Below are 14,283 nucleotides of genomic sequence, written 5' to 3' on the forward strand. Positions count from 1 at the left end.
CCTTGTTGTTGAAGGGTCAGCTGTAATTTCCAGGGTTACAGAGTGGCTGGAAGACGTTTTAAAATTTCAGCACCATAGAATATATTCACTGAAAAATTAATTGTAATAGTTTTGATTTTTAAAATGTAAAATAATCATTCAAATTGGAGAAAAATGGAAACTGCTTTCTACATTGCTCAAGAAAAGTCATTGTAATTTTCTTTCTCCAAGTACAGATGAAAACAAATACAAATATAGTTAAGGTTACAGTCATATTAGAATAATCCAATATTTTGAATGTTGACGCTGATGAAGTTAAAGGATTTTTTGTACTCTTCTGACCCAGTACTTTCTCAGTTCAAGCTCTGGATAACTCCCTTCAGTTGACTTTTAGGTTAAAGGAGCAGACCTTCCTTTTTAGATAAAACAGTTTTCATTAAGATGAATTTGCTAACTGATTACCTCCCTTAGCTACAGGATTAACTTTTACTGAAATATTCTTTCCGTTTTAAGGATTTGTACAAAACTTCGTGAAGGAGCTTGTGTCAAGATATAAAGATCATGGTTGCTTACAGACATTATGGGCTACAAATGCACATTTAAAAAAAAATATGTATTTATTTCTTTGGCTGCGCGCCAGGCCTTAGTTGCGGCACTCGGGAACTTCATTGCGACATGCAGGATCTAGTTCCCTGACCAGGGATCGAACCTGGGCGCCCTGCATTGGGAGCACAGAGCCTTTACCACTGCACCACCAGGGAAGTTCCTACAAATGCACATTTCAGAACAACCAGCCATCAGGCATAGTGAACACAGAGTACTGACAGGAACCGGTTAACCTCATCTGTACCCAGCAGTAAACTACCGTTGATTAAACGAGACACCAGGCCATCCCATGATCTCCTTAGCTATGAGCAAGAAGCATTGTCTTTGAGCTTGAGGAAAGCTTCCACAAGGTAAGACCAAGCAAACACAATTAAGGTACCTCCTGCTGAGAGCCTTGCTGGATCATGACTTTAATTAAGGTCACACTGACATTTAATAATAATTTGAGATTAAAATCCAGCTAAAGAGCACTGAGCTAGGGGATGAAAATTGATTTTGTTTCTAAACTCTGTAATGAGTTGTGTTACCTCACTGGTAAAATGAAGTCCAATTCCATGATCCTTTAAATAACAGTAACATTTGTGGAGCTGTTACTTTGCTAAGGATTTTGCACATGTCATTTGATCTTACACACCTTATAACACCCTGAAGGTATTATTATTAATGTCTATTTTAGAGAGAGGGAGACTGGGCATTGCAATTAGCAGGAGATGGTCCCCATGTAAGTCTGTTGAACTCTGAAACGCCTCCTCTTGACTATCGTGTCTGTCATGCAGAGGCTGTTGAATCACTTTTAGAATCAGTACAGTCTATGGACACAAACATGTTAGCATCTCACAAGTATGGTCTAAGACAAATGCACAAGTTCTAACAGGAGCCTTTCTTTGTTAATAACTTAAGAAAATAAGTGATACGTAGTAGAAGCAAGATGAAGCTAATAAACTATCCTTCCTGGATAGCTTATGGATACATGGGTCATATCAACAAATTTGTTAGTCCTAAGTCCCAGTTGTTACATTAGTATAAGTGCTTGATCTTTGGAAATGGCTTGTCACGGCCTCTGTTTTGTGTAGTTGTGTTTGCGCTCTGGAGAGTGGCTGGTCTCTGAACGAGGATGATCACAGCTGTAGCCTTAATGGCAGCGCCGTTCACTAATCAATCCATCAGTTTCCCTGGAAGCACCGTCCAGGCCCCCTTGTCTGTAAGGAGTAGAGCTCATTATACATTTTTACCTCACTTCCACATTGTTGCTTGTGGTTGGTGACACAGCCTTTATTTTAGCTCCTCTTTCTGTGAGAGAGGCTCAACAGGCAGCTGTAGCAGATGTGCTGCTTCCACTCGGTCTGTGTTTTCCTGGAGCGCATTGTCAGACCTCCCCTTCATCTGATACCTGTGAGAAAGTGTAGGCGCTGGTGTGTGGAGCCTGGATTCCGGGGAAGGGGGTCGTGTCCTGAAAACTCAGGAATGCAGTTTCCTGCAGCACTTCCTCCTAGAGAAGGAAGCTTCATCCGCCTGAGGTGGGTCGCCAGTGAGCGTCGCTCTGCCCCGCCCCGAGCAGGACCCTGCGGTCCCCGCCAGCCCTGGCTCTCAGCGCCCGCTTCCTGCTGCTCCTCACGGGCGGCTGCCTCCAAGGGCCCTGACGTTTACAACGTACACGTCACGCTCCCTCTGTCTCATTCAGCCCTCGTCTCTCCTCCAGGCCCGGCTGAGCCTGTGTGCCCTTCTCTGGGCCCTTTTGTTACTCTGAGCAATTTTTTCCCCTCAAAAAATTACTTTCACTCTTTCCTTTAACTTAAAATTGGTTTCCTTTCATCAGACCGCAGTTTTTTGAAATCCATACCTTTGTTGGCCTTCTCTCTGGCTCTCGTAACCTCATAGTACCGGCAGGCGGGGGTGTGTGTGCGTGCATGTGCGCGTGCAACAGTAGGGTCATACAGCACCTCCCCACCAGGCTCTCCCTCCCTGGGCCTGCTCCCGGATCACTGGGAACCTCAGCACCCGGCCCCGTCGCCTGTCGCTACTTCTGCTGTGAGCTGGAGGGTGAGGCAGGGATCGCATCCCTGGAAACAAAGTCGTGCTAGGTACCAATTAGGAAATTCTGTTGCTGCAACCCTTGCTGCTCTGCGGAGCAGATGTGTGCAGAGAAGAGCTTGCATCATCTGGATTTTCTGCCATACTGCTCATCGCCTCTGGCTGTCGTACTCGGACCTGGCAGCAGTTATGGCAGGAAGTCCACAGAACCGAACCTCCACAAGGCCTGGTCTGAGCTGCCTGCTTATGCGTTACACTCAGCACACGTCTCCTCCCCCGCTGCCTGCTGTTGGCCCTTCCCTGTTTCAGATGTCTTTCCTTCTTCTCAGCAACCTTCCAGCCACTCATTCTGAGCCGGGACTCTTCTTCATTTCATTGGGAGGTTTGCAGTTTTATGTGATCTTCATCAATTTCATCTTATGTGGACTAATTCTTCTTGCAAGACTTCTGGAAAACCTGCTTCTACTTTTCTACCACTATTTTGTCCTTTATTATCCAATATCCAGTCCCATCAACACAGTTAACATATTTCTGAAAAGATGTCTGTTCCCTTAGTTTTGAGAATTCGCTTTCCTTAACTTCTAGTAGGATTTGAGGCGGTTTTAAACAGTGCTTCCTGCAAACTCCTCTTCGCTTGCTGCAAAGCACGATTTTTTCTCCTTTCTTCTTCCTGCTGCTAAAATGTAGAAAGCAAAGTCCTTGCGTCTCTCTCCCCTCCCTTCCCCCCTTCTTTGTCTTCACCCACACGTGTGCCCACGGACTGGATTGCATGCAGATGCCCAGCCCAGTTACATCTGCAAGCTCTGACTGTGCATCTGTCTGCCTGATGAAAGCCTTGACCTCCGTGTTCCCCTGGCATCTCAGATTCAACTTATCTGAAATCAGACTCCTTTGCAGAACATCCTCAAGTGGTCCTCTTTTCTCAAGGGCACGGCTGTGGCTTTCTTCCAGGTGCAAAACCTTGCCTGCCTCTGCACCGAAGCCCTGTGGCCCTCAGCTCCTGGGAAGTCTGCCTCTCAGCCCGGGGTCCCCACCACCTCTCGCTTTAGGCCTCTTGCCTGGATCAGTCCCCATACTTCCCATCGCCTGCTTGTTGTGGCTCATTCTCACCAGGACCGGGTCTGCTTTATTTTACTGAGGGCCCCTGGTCCTGCTCACATGGTGCACACCCCGACCGGATTGGCACTCCCCTGCCTTCTCCCTTCTCCACTTTGACTATCCCTGGTCCCCCGAGTACCCTGCGATTCTGTGTCCCCGATTTGCTGATTTACCCCTTTTCCTGAATGTTCTCCAGCCATACTTTTTGGATTTAAATATTAATTTTCGTTTTTTATTGGCAAATTTTGTTTTTCAGATTCTTTTTAAAATTGAGGTAGAGTTGATTTACAATGTTGTGTGAATTTTTACTGTACAGCAAAGTGATTCAGTTATACACCTATATATGCATTCTTTTTCATGTTCTTTTCCATTCTGGTTTATCACAGGATATTGAATATAGTTCCCTGTGCTATGCAGTAGGACCTTGTTGTTTAACATTCTGTATTCAGTAGTTTGCATCTACTAATCCCAAACTCCCAATCCATCCCTCCCCTTGGAGGTTCCGCCTTGGTAACCACAAGTCTGTTCTCTCTGTCCGTAAGCCTGTTTCTGCTTGGTAAATATGTTGATTTGTGTCATATTATAGATTCCACATGTAAGTGATATCATATGGTCTTTCTCTGTCTGACTTACTTCACTTAGTATGATAATCTCTAAGTCCATCCATGTTATTGCAAATGGCATTATTTCATTCTTTTTTATGGCTGAGTAATATTCCATTGTATACATGTACCACATCTTCTTTATCCATTCCTCTGTCGATTGACATTTAGGTTGCTTCCATGTCTTGGCTCTTGTAAATAGTGCTGCAGTGAACATTGGGGTACGTGTATCTTTTTGAATTAGATTTTTCTCTGGATATATACCCAGGAGTGGGATTGCTGGATCGTATGGTAACTCTATTTTTAGTTTTTTGAGGCACCTCTATATTGTTTTCCATAGTGACTGTACCAATTTACATTCCCACCAACAGTGTGGAAGGCTTCTTTTTTCTCCACATCCTCTCAAGCATTTATTTGTAGATTTTTTGATGATGGCCATTCTGACTGGTACGAGGTGGTATTTCATTGTAGTTTTGATTTACATTTCTCTAGTAATTAGTGATGAGCATCTTTTTATGTGCCTCTTGGCCATCCGTATGTCTTCTTTGGAGAAACGTCTATTTAGGTCTTCTGTCCATTTATTGACTGGGTTGTTTGTTTTTTTCTTGATATTGAGCTGCTTGAGCTGTTTGTAAATTTTGGAGATTAATCCCTTGTCAGTCACATACTTTGCAAATATTTTCTCCCATTGTGTGGGTTGTCTTTTTGGTTATGGTTTCCTTTTCTGTGCAAAAGCTTTTGAATTTAATTAGGTCCCATTTGTTTATTTTTGTCTTTATTTCCATCACTCTAGGAGCTGTCTCGAAAAAAAGATAATTGCTGTCAGTGATGTGATGTGGAATCTCACGCTTTCACTGAGCCAGCATCTGTCCTCAGCATCTGTCCAAGTGCAGCACCTCAGCTTTCCTTTGGGAACTACCTCTCACCTGCTTCCTGTCCAAACAGTTTCAGGGGGCTGATCCCACGTTCCACCCACCTGGAGGATGGGTGTATAATCTATGTCTTGCCAATCCCATTTTCCATCCTGTGCTTGCTGTGACCGGTTCAACGATGAGAACGTGACCCAAGCCAGGCCAAAGACATTCAAAGTCATGAGTTTTCACGGAGCCTTAGGGAAGGAGAAACCCCTCCAGGAAGAATGGAGATTGAGTGGGTTTCATCCTGGAGTTGCTGGAGGCCCTGAATGCAGTGAGAAAGACTGTGCCTATGATTGGGACCACCCAAGGCACTCAGCAGGACTGATGGTTGGAGAGGGATCAGGTCACACTATGAGAATGTGAGCCCTTGGGCCTGATAACCTCCAACCCCACTCTTCAACTTGTCTCTTGTAAGTATTCATTTATTTCTGTAATTTATAATAATATTATTTATTTTACTTGAGTAAGCATGTCTAGTCCCTTGTAATCAAAAAAGTCCTGACACATCAGGACCAATGATTCCTGAGACTCCCTCTGGCCTGGTGTCCTCATTGGGCGGGTGTGTCTGGTGGAGATGAAGACACTGGGTTGGGTCGGATCTAAGGGGAGCAGCCAACGACTCTGTGCCTGTTCCTTCTATGTCCTGGGAGAGGGAAACCTCAGAACAACGAGAGGAGAACTAGCCCAGAGAAAGGGTCATAGGATGGATAATTGGTCTGCTTGTATTTGCTGTATTTTAGGGTTCATTTTGTTCGTGTGTTATTAAGAAATCACCTTTTTATTCTAGATATACAGGGTGGTGCAATCGCTTGTTCTCATTTGACATTTAATTTCACCTCTCATCCTAGTTTTCTACAGAATTGTCACAGTTAATGAACAAATATGGATACTTTACCATGAACTATAATCCGTATTTTATTCAGGTTCCCATCATTCTCCCATTTTCTGTCCTAGGATCCCATCCAGCGTATCACAGGGCATTGAGTCATCATGTCACTTTAGGATCTCTTTGGCTTGGACATTTTCTCACACTGTCCTTCTCTCAGTGACCTAGACAGTGTTCAGGAGGACTAGTCAGGCATTTTGCAGACTGTCCCACATTGAGATTTACTTGGTGTTTTTCTTGTGATTAGAATGGGTTCATGGGTTTTGAGGAAGCAGATCCCAGAGGTAAAGTGCTTTCTCATGACTGTATATCACGGGAACATACATAAAGGCAACTTATCACTGTTCATGTTAACTTTGTCTTCCTGGCTTAGGTAGTGTTTTTCCCCACTGTAATGTCACTTTTTCCTTATGTCTGCGCCGTGTGTCTTCTTTAGGATGAAGTCACTATGTGGCCCCTACACTTCAGGCCAGGGGAGTGAGCCCCACTCCCTTAATGAATGACTGAGTATCTACATCAACTCTTTGGAGTTGTTCCATGCAGTTGATTCAACAGCACTCATAAAACACACACACACACACACACACACACACACGCGCACACACACACACACTGTATATAATCATTTACTTTTACCAGTGTGGACACTCCACCCAGATCGTTATTTTAAGCTTTTGGTTATAATTCAGCAGAACGGTATTTGGTTGTTCAGTTCACTCCTGCTTTGGCTCTTGAGAGCTCCTTCCATGGGCTCCTGCTTTTCTCTGACATAGTTCCATCCTGTGGGTTTCCTGTCTTCTTGGTGCACATTTTCTTATGTGCTTGTTGACCATTTGCATTTCTCGTCTGGAGAAGGGTCTGTTCAAGTCCTTTTCCATTTTAAAAATTTGGTTATCTTTTTGTTGTTGATGATTTGTAAAAGCTGTTGATGTATTCTGAAAAGCAGGCTCTTGTCAGATACGTCACATGCAAATATTTTCTTCCCTTCTGTGGGCTGTGTTTTCACTTTCTGGATAGCACTTTTTGATGCACTAAAGTTTTTAAAATTGAGGAAATATAATCTATCCATTATCACATGGGTATTGTAACCTTCTTCCTTTGCTTGTCTGTAACCTCTCACTCTAAAGGTAAGAAACCTGGCTTCCACCATTTGTTCTTCATTGCATTCACTGCTTGCTCCATTCCGGATTACAGATATACTAGTTTCAGTATTGTTAGCTTCTACCACCATGGGAAGGAACTTATAGAGCCCACTATTTATGGATGGCACAACTTGCCTTTGTTCTACAGATTCTGGTCTTTTCTTCTATATTTAATTAGGTCAAGTATCTTTTACCCCACCATCCAGGAGTGAGTTTTTTTCATTACATTTCTAAATCAGTTAGATTCCTTGTCACATTCTCTGTTCCATCCTGTGACATTCCCATATCTTAAACCACTACATTTGAGTGTATGATGATTTCCTGGCTGGGTTGTAAAGGTCTATGGCTTTAGACTACTGCATAGTGACAGGCATCCGTCACTGAAGTATCCCATGGAATATTTCAGCTCCCCACCCCATAACCTGTTTACCACCTCTGATTGACCTGTCCCAGAATGTCATAGAAATGGAGTCCTGTGGTGTGTAGCTGCCTCAGACTGAATTCTTTCAGTAAGCAATACACATGTGAGAGTCACCAATGTTTTTTTGCATGGGTTGCTGGTTTATTCCTTTCTGTTTCTGAATAGTTTCCATTGAATGCATATAGGAGGCAAAATAACTTTCCCTCTACCCTCCTAGGTTCTTGACTGAGGACTCCACACCCCCACCCCTCGTAGGAAAAGACAAACATAATCATACAGACAAATGCCAGTAGATATATCATCTTTCTTTCCAAAATATTAGCCATGAGTCAGTAAAACTGAGTAATGCAAAATCATCTGTGTATAGAAAATGGTAGACTCTGAATTGTGTTTCTGGCAGATGGAACAAGAATGATTACTTGCTTAGTGAGAGCTAAAGATTTTTACTAATATCTGTGGAGGATCCTTTTCAGATTTACATTTGCCCTGATATGTAATCTTATGGAGGCTGTGGACTAAATTCTGGACAAAGGAATTTTTGGAAATACCTGTGGCCATCGTGGTGTTTTTTTAAAGCCAATCTGAGTGGATAAAATATCCATTTTGTCTACAGTTAGCATTTTCCCTTCCAGTCTCGGGTAGCGACTTTAGTGGACTTAGTTAATTTCAGTGGCTGGACATGCAAAGGAAGAGAGCATTGTGATTTTGGAGGGGGGGTGGCGTGGGTGGAGGAGGTTTTAATTGCATTTATCAGGTGAAGAAATAATGTCTCCTATTTTATGACAGGAGGCAAGAAGCACAGTAAAAGCAAGGCACCCTCAAGTTAGAGTTATTTCCTTGGATGTTCACATTTAAAGACTTGGTTCTCAGGACCAGGAGGACAGAGCTGTTGCTGGCAGAAGGGCCTGAGGGAGGGTGCAAACAGCTTAAAGAAGAACTTCTGGGCATATTTCCTATTATCAGAGGTGTGGGGCAATTACTATTTAAGTGTTTCTTCTTTCTTGAGTGTACGGTAGTTCTTTTCCCTGTCCCCTGACATGAAAGAAAGTGGAGACTCTCATATTGATAAGAAGGGTGGGTGGGCTTTGAACTCCTCCTAGAGCCACATTTCTTTTTTTATCTAGACGAGATTCATAAAGCACGAACACGTGGGCTGCCCTCCAGGAGCTTGCTGCCTATTGGGAAAATGCAAACAAGTCCACTGCAGTGAGAAACTTGTGTTGCGGAAGGTGAAATGGGAGCAAAGGGGAGGGCGGAGCGAGTCTTGTGTGGTTTCTCCTTAGATCCTCCTGCACCTGGTTTCCTGACTTTTCTTCGTTCTAGAAGCGATCCCCTTGTTAGCCCTTTAGGAGCTCCAGCGATGCAGGGGAGACGTGGTCTGTGCAGTCCCCCGGAAAGCTCTCTACTTTGCTACCTCATCTTGTCAAATTGGGGAGGGCCAGTCATCCTTTTTTTGTCTAAAGTGCAGCTCTGGCTTCCTTTATCTTCACCAGTCGCCTCCGAGGAGCTTGGCATCCTGGTAGATAAAACTCATTCTTCACAATACTTGTGCATTTAAAATTGGACCCAGTGCCTCCTTTCACGTCCGCAGTGAGGCTTGCTCCATCATTATTAGTCCATGTGGCCTAAAGGTCAGAACCTTCCTGTTTAGAGACAAGAACCTCACATCTCAAAAGGATGCCCCTTTATAGGCTACTGTCAGGCTTCAGTATGAAAATATTCCAGGTCTTACATTCACACCTTCAGGATTCAGATAAAAACTGAAGGAAGAGAATTGGCTAACTACAAAATCAGAAAGAAGTATCAAGAATAATGAAAGAATCAGTTAAAGGGACAAGTGATCTACAGCCAAGCACCATGTTTAAGACAGTGATTCTGAGCCTTTTTCATACGTAGCACACTTCAAATGTGAGAAACATTTATGACATGCTCAATGTGAGGTTTAAATTTTGTAGGACCTTGTGTGTATATTGCAGTTGTGGGCGGTTGCCATCTAAAAAATGGATTGTTGGTAAGTGGGCATTCGGAGTTTGGAGTATAGTTGCCTGTGTTAACCGCATTGTTATGGAAGGTTAGGGCCTCAGGCCTGTGCCCGTCTTACTTAAAAGAGAGTATACTTCTATGCATCAAAGCATCGGAAGTTCCATCAGAAACTGCCTGGAGTCTCTGCCTGCGGCCTTGATGGCACTGTCCGTCTCCCCCTCTCACAGGGCCAGTTTCTGCTTAGATTTCAGAGATGGCCACGGGGAGAGGCGGGTTGAGGCCCTTGTAAGCTGCCTCCGTTTCCCAGTGGGACTGAGGACGCCTAGCGATTCTTGGATGTTTGTTATGTGCTAGGCGGTGTTCTAAGCACTTAACAGGTATTTATTTACACTCCTTTAATCCTCACAGTAACCCTATGAGGTAGGTCACATTACTGTTTCATTTTACAGATGAGGAAACTAAGGCCTTGAGTGGTTAAATAACTTGCTCTAAGTAACGTATCTAGAAATTAGGGGAACCAAGATTAAAACCCAAGCAGTCAGGCACCTGAACGTATGCTCTTAGCCAATGTTCTGTACTATTAGACTCCAAAGAAACATGATGAAGCATGCAATTTTCCTCTCTCTTCGCTGTTTCTCATCCTTTCAGATTACCCCATGCCCCTTATCTCTGCACACCTTCTACCTGCAGACTGCTGTCCTGGTGGGTACTCTCTGGCCCCCTTTGCTCAGAGATGCTCGCCTTAACCTGGTCTCACCTGCGTGGATGTGTAGAGGGGACGGGGCCTAGAGGAGGAGGATTTTCCTGAATGAGTAATGATGGTGAGGCAGAAAAGCCGAAAAGAGAAAGGTGAGGAAAGAGAGGCGAGGGAAGGAAGATGAAAAATAAGGAGAAAGGTGAGAAGGAAAGAAAAGCAGGGAAGAGAGATGAGGAAAGAAGACTAATTTTAAAAAGGCAGAGCAGATGTTCCTAAGGGATGAATAATAACATCAGCACTGATGTGCTGACACCTCAGATGTCAAAAGCTGGCATGAGATTTTGATGGTATTAAAGTACCGTTTGGCCCGGGGCTGCCAGAGTCTTGCCCTGGACCAGTTATCTCTCACCATGGGGTGCTAGCCAAGAATAGCTGAGCAACACTTTGATATTAGCTGTGGGTTTAAAAAAATTTTAGTAAACTTTTAACTTTGGATTTTAGCTGTGGTTTTGACCTCAGCCCCAATGCAGAGAACTTTCCTAAAAGCTGGGCTTGCTTTTCTCTTACTTTGTTACAGATTATTAGCTTTATATCAAAACTGGCTTAACTGCCTTCTCTGTGTACTTCACCCCACTCACAATGTCCAACCGGAGTTTTCTGAATTGCTTTGTAGAATCACCAAGAAATAAGGAAGAGAAACCGCACTGATCTCTTCATCCTCCAACCCTGCAGAGAGCAGCCTGAGGTAGACAGAGGGCCCAGCCTTCCAGCCAGCTCTGATGGGCAAGACAGGGTTCTAGCCACACGGGACGAAGAAACTAAGGAGAATGAGTGAGACAGCTGACCCTTCTGCCAGGACAAGCTGCTCAAAAGGGAGAAATGGAAAAGACATATCTACCTGCTCTGGGCTTGTAATGGACTCTGGGTCTCTGCCCACTAGCGATGTGGCCAAATCAGGGTGATGGGTTAGCCGGTCAGAGCAGTACCCAGGGTTCTCCAGAAAAACAGTTCCAACAGGAGATTGGCAGATACACAGATAGATTGGTAGATAGATGTTTCTTTTAAGGAACTGGCTTACATGAGTGTGGTAGCTGCCAAGTTTGAAACCTTTAGAGCGAGCTAGGACACTGGAGATTCAGGTGAAAGTTGATGCTTCAGTCTCGAGTCTGAAAGCTGGAATCTCAGGCAGAATTTCCATGTTGCGGTCAGAAAGCAGAATTCCTTCTTTGGGAAACCTCACGGGAGACCTAGTTGCTCGTAAGGCCTTCAGCTGATTGTACAAGGCCCGCCCACGTTATGGAGGGTAGCAATCTGCTTTACTTAAAGTTTACTGATTGTAAATGCTGATCACATCTAAAAAATACTTACACAGCAGAATAGAGGCTGTTTGACTATACAGCTGGTTACCATAGTCTAGCCAAGCTGATACAGAAAATTAACCATCCTATACCCCTATCGTGGGAGCGAAATGGGATTGGGCAGTGGTCCATGGGAGGAGAATCCACGAAAGCCGGGGAATTCCTAGAGACCAGCAGCAGCGTTGCTAAGTGCCTTCGTGTCTTGTGCTTTGCTAGGGGTTCCGTGAATATTAACTGACTTCATCTTTAGTTATTCCTGTCCAGTTTTACAGGGGCTTGAAAACAAGGCTCAGCGACCTAACTTTCCTAGGGCCGCACAAACATATGTGGCTAAATTAAGATTTGAATTGAGGTGTGACACACTCCAGATTTCATGTTCTTCCTGCTTCTCACACACAGAAAAAGGTAGGCAGGGAGCAGTGAAAGAAAAAGAAGAAGAGTTACAAGAGACTAAGAATTAAGAGTCAAATCTCCAAAAGCGAGAGGGGCAGCGTTTCCTGCTGGCTTGGTCCTCGTTTTCTTTCCTCAGGTCTCCTCTGCCCTGCACACCTCTCTTCTCACCTGAGAGTCAGAAGTCAGAGGAGGTGGTGGTGATCAATCTCCACGCTTATCTCTGAGTCTCAGCTCCTCAGTGGGGTTTTAGCTGAGCCCGAATGGTGAGATGAGGGCAGGCCTGGCTAATGGTAACAGGGCGCCCACTACAGACAGCTTTGTGCAAAGCACTTTACAAGCCTCATTTCACTGGCTACTCCCCACACTGCCCCGCCCCCCCATTCAGCGCTATTATTAGTCTCATTTCACAGGTTAGTTGCTCAATAACTTGCCCGGGGTTATACGGTGATGAGGTGGCAGAGCCAGTTCTTTGTGATGCTAGGGCTCGAGGTCTGGACCATTGTGGTTGCACGGGGGCGTCCAGAGGACGTGAGGGGAAGGGGAGAGGGAGGGCTGAGCCGCTTAGGGGTCATGCGGGTGGGGAGCGGCCGCCCTCCCGCACGTCCGACGCCGACGCAGAGCTCCACGTCTTCCCCCAGCCCCCCGGCAGGTGTGTGTTCCCCAAGGTGTGCTGCTGGGGAAGGCCTGCTCCTCCCGCCCACTGGACCGCCCGTGGCGTGGGGCTCCTGTCCACCCTGCCAGACCTGGGGGCGCCCGGGGAGCTGAGTGTGGCCCGTCCCCTCAAAGAGCGTCTGGGCCAGAGGGTGGGGCAGAGAGGTAGGGGGTCAGGGAGGGACACTGAGGTGCGGTGGCTCCGGGGTGGAGGGGAAATGGGTGGAGGTGTTGATGGGGGGTGTGGGGGGCTGAGAAAGGGAGGAGCCCGACTGCCATGAGGAGATGGGTGGTGACGCCGCTGATTGAAACAAGGAAGAGAACCCTTTGCAGACGCTGGGACCGTACTTTTATATCACACACTTATTAGGTGTTATTGATTTGATGGAAATTTTTTCTGAAAAAAATCACCCAATTCCTTTATGTGATAGGGAGATATAACTATATATAACTTTCCAGAATACATAGAGCAGAAATATTATTTGGCCCATAAAATCACGTTCCCTTCCTGCCTGTTTCAATATATTACTTTTCCTCCTTTCGCATCATTCCTTTATCCTTCTCTGCTCTCTAGGGTAAGAAAACACACTTCTTGCTTTCTGTATGATTGGTTTGGCAGGTTCTTCTTGAATTCTTTGGACGCCAGGTGGAGGGTCACACTTATTTCTCATTGGTGATATCCTGCGAACACAGTAGTATGAAACCTCATCATGGGCAAAGCATTGCACTTGCACGCTTGTTAGAGCACACCCAGCTGGGCTGTATCTTGCTTAAGTCACAGGTGAATGAGTTGTTCACTCAGGATGACACAGGGCTAACACTTAGAGCTGGGGGTCACTCTGATTTCCTTACCCACCCCCGTGCTCTGCCCCCGCCCCGCCGTGTTACCCACACGGGTGACCATCCGTTTGGGGTGTCCAGGAGGGGTCTGCAAATGTAAAGGCACTTGCTCCCAGGCGCCGCCGGTGTTCGCGGTGGTGGTCACGGGAGTGTGGAGCCAGCTCTGCCCCCTTGGAGCACACTGACGCCCAACATCATAACAAAGCCGTGGCTTCCACACTGGGGAGAAGGATGAAAATGCAGCCAGTCTGGTGAGTGGTCATACAAACTTCAGGCCCTTTCCTGGCAGGAGGGGGTGGAGGAAAAAAGCCACTGGGCTGTGGGGAGTGAGGTAGCTGGCCTCCCAGTTCTGCTCGGGGCCAGCCCCCCCGGTCAGTTTAGAAACGCACGGCTGCCAGCTGAGGAGGCACGACCTCGCCCACTGACTCTGCCTCGCCCTGCGGGTCTGCTCTCGGCTCAGGACCGGCAGACGTGGTACCAAATCGCGCTGAGCTCTGGCTGGGACCCGCATCTCCCTCTCACACAGGCAGGCCAGCGCTCTGCTCCGCTCCCTGCCGTGTCTGCAGCTGAGTGTCCCCAGTCTGAGGCCTCCGGCGTGGGCTGGAGGGGAGAGACAGGAGCCTCTGGATGAGGAGAGGGATGACGGGCCTCACTCCCAGAGACCCTCCCTGGGAGCTGC

General features: G+C 46.0%; 1 protein-coding gene across 12 annotated transcripts in view; it reads left to right on the forward strand.

Annotated features, from left to right (window-relative positions):
* Positions 1 to 14,283, forward strand: part of LOC309660302 (uncharacterized protein) — a 181,035-nt gene that overhangs the window by 12,268 nt on the left and 154,484 nt on the right. For all 12 annotated transcript variants that reach the window (XR_014263323.1, XR_014263324.1, XR_014263325.1 and 9 more), the window contains one exon: positions 5,110 to 5,643. The gene's annotated coding sequence lies outside the window, so the exon portion shown is untranslated. The remainder of the gene's footprint in view (positions 1 to 5,109; positions 5,644 to 14,283) is intronic.

Source organism: Balaenoptera physalus, assembly GCF_965194825.1.
Source record: "Balaenoptera physalus genome assembly, chromosome: 4".
Classification (NCBI taxonomy): Eukaryota; Metazoa; Chordata; class Mammalia; order Artiodactyla; family Balaenopteridae; genus Balaenoptera; species Balaenoptera physalus.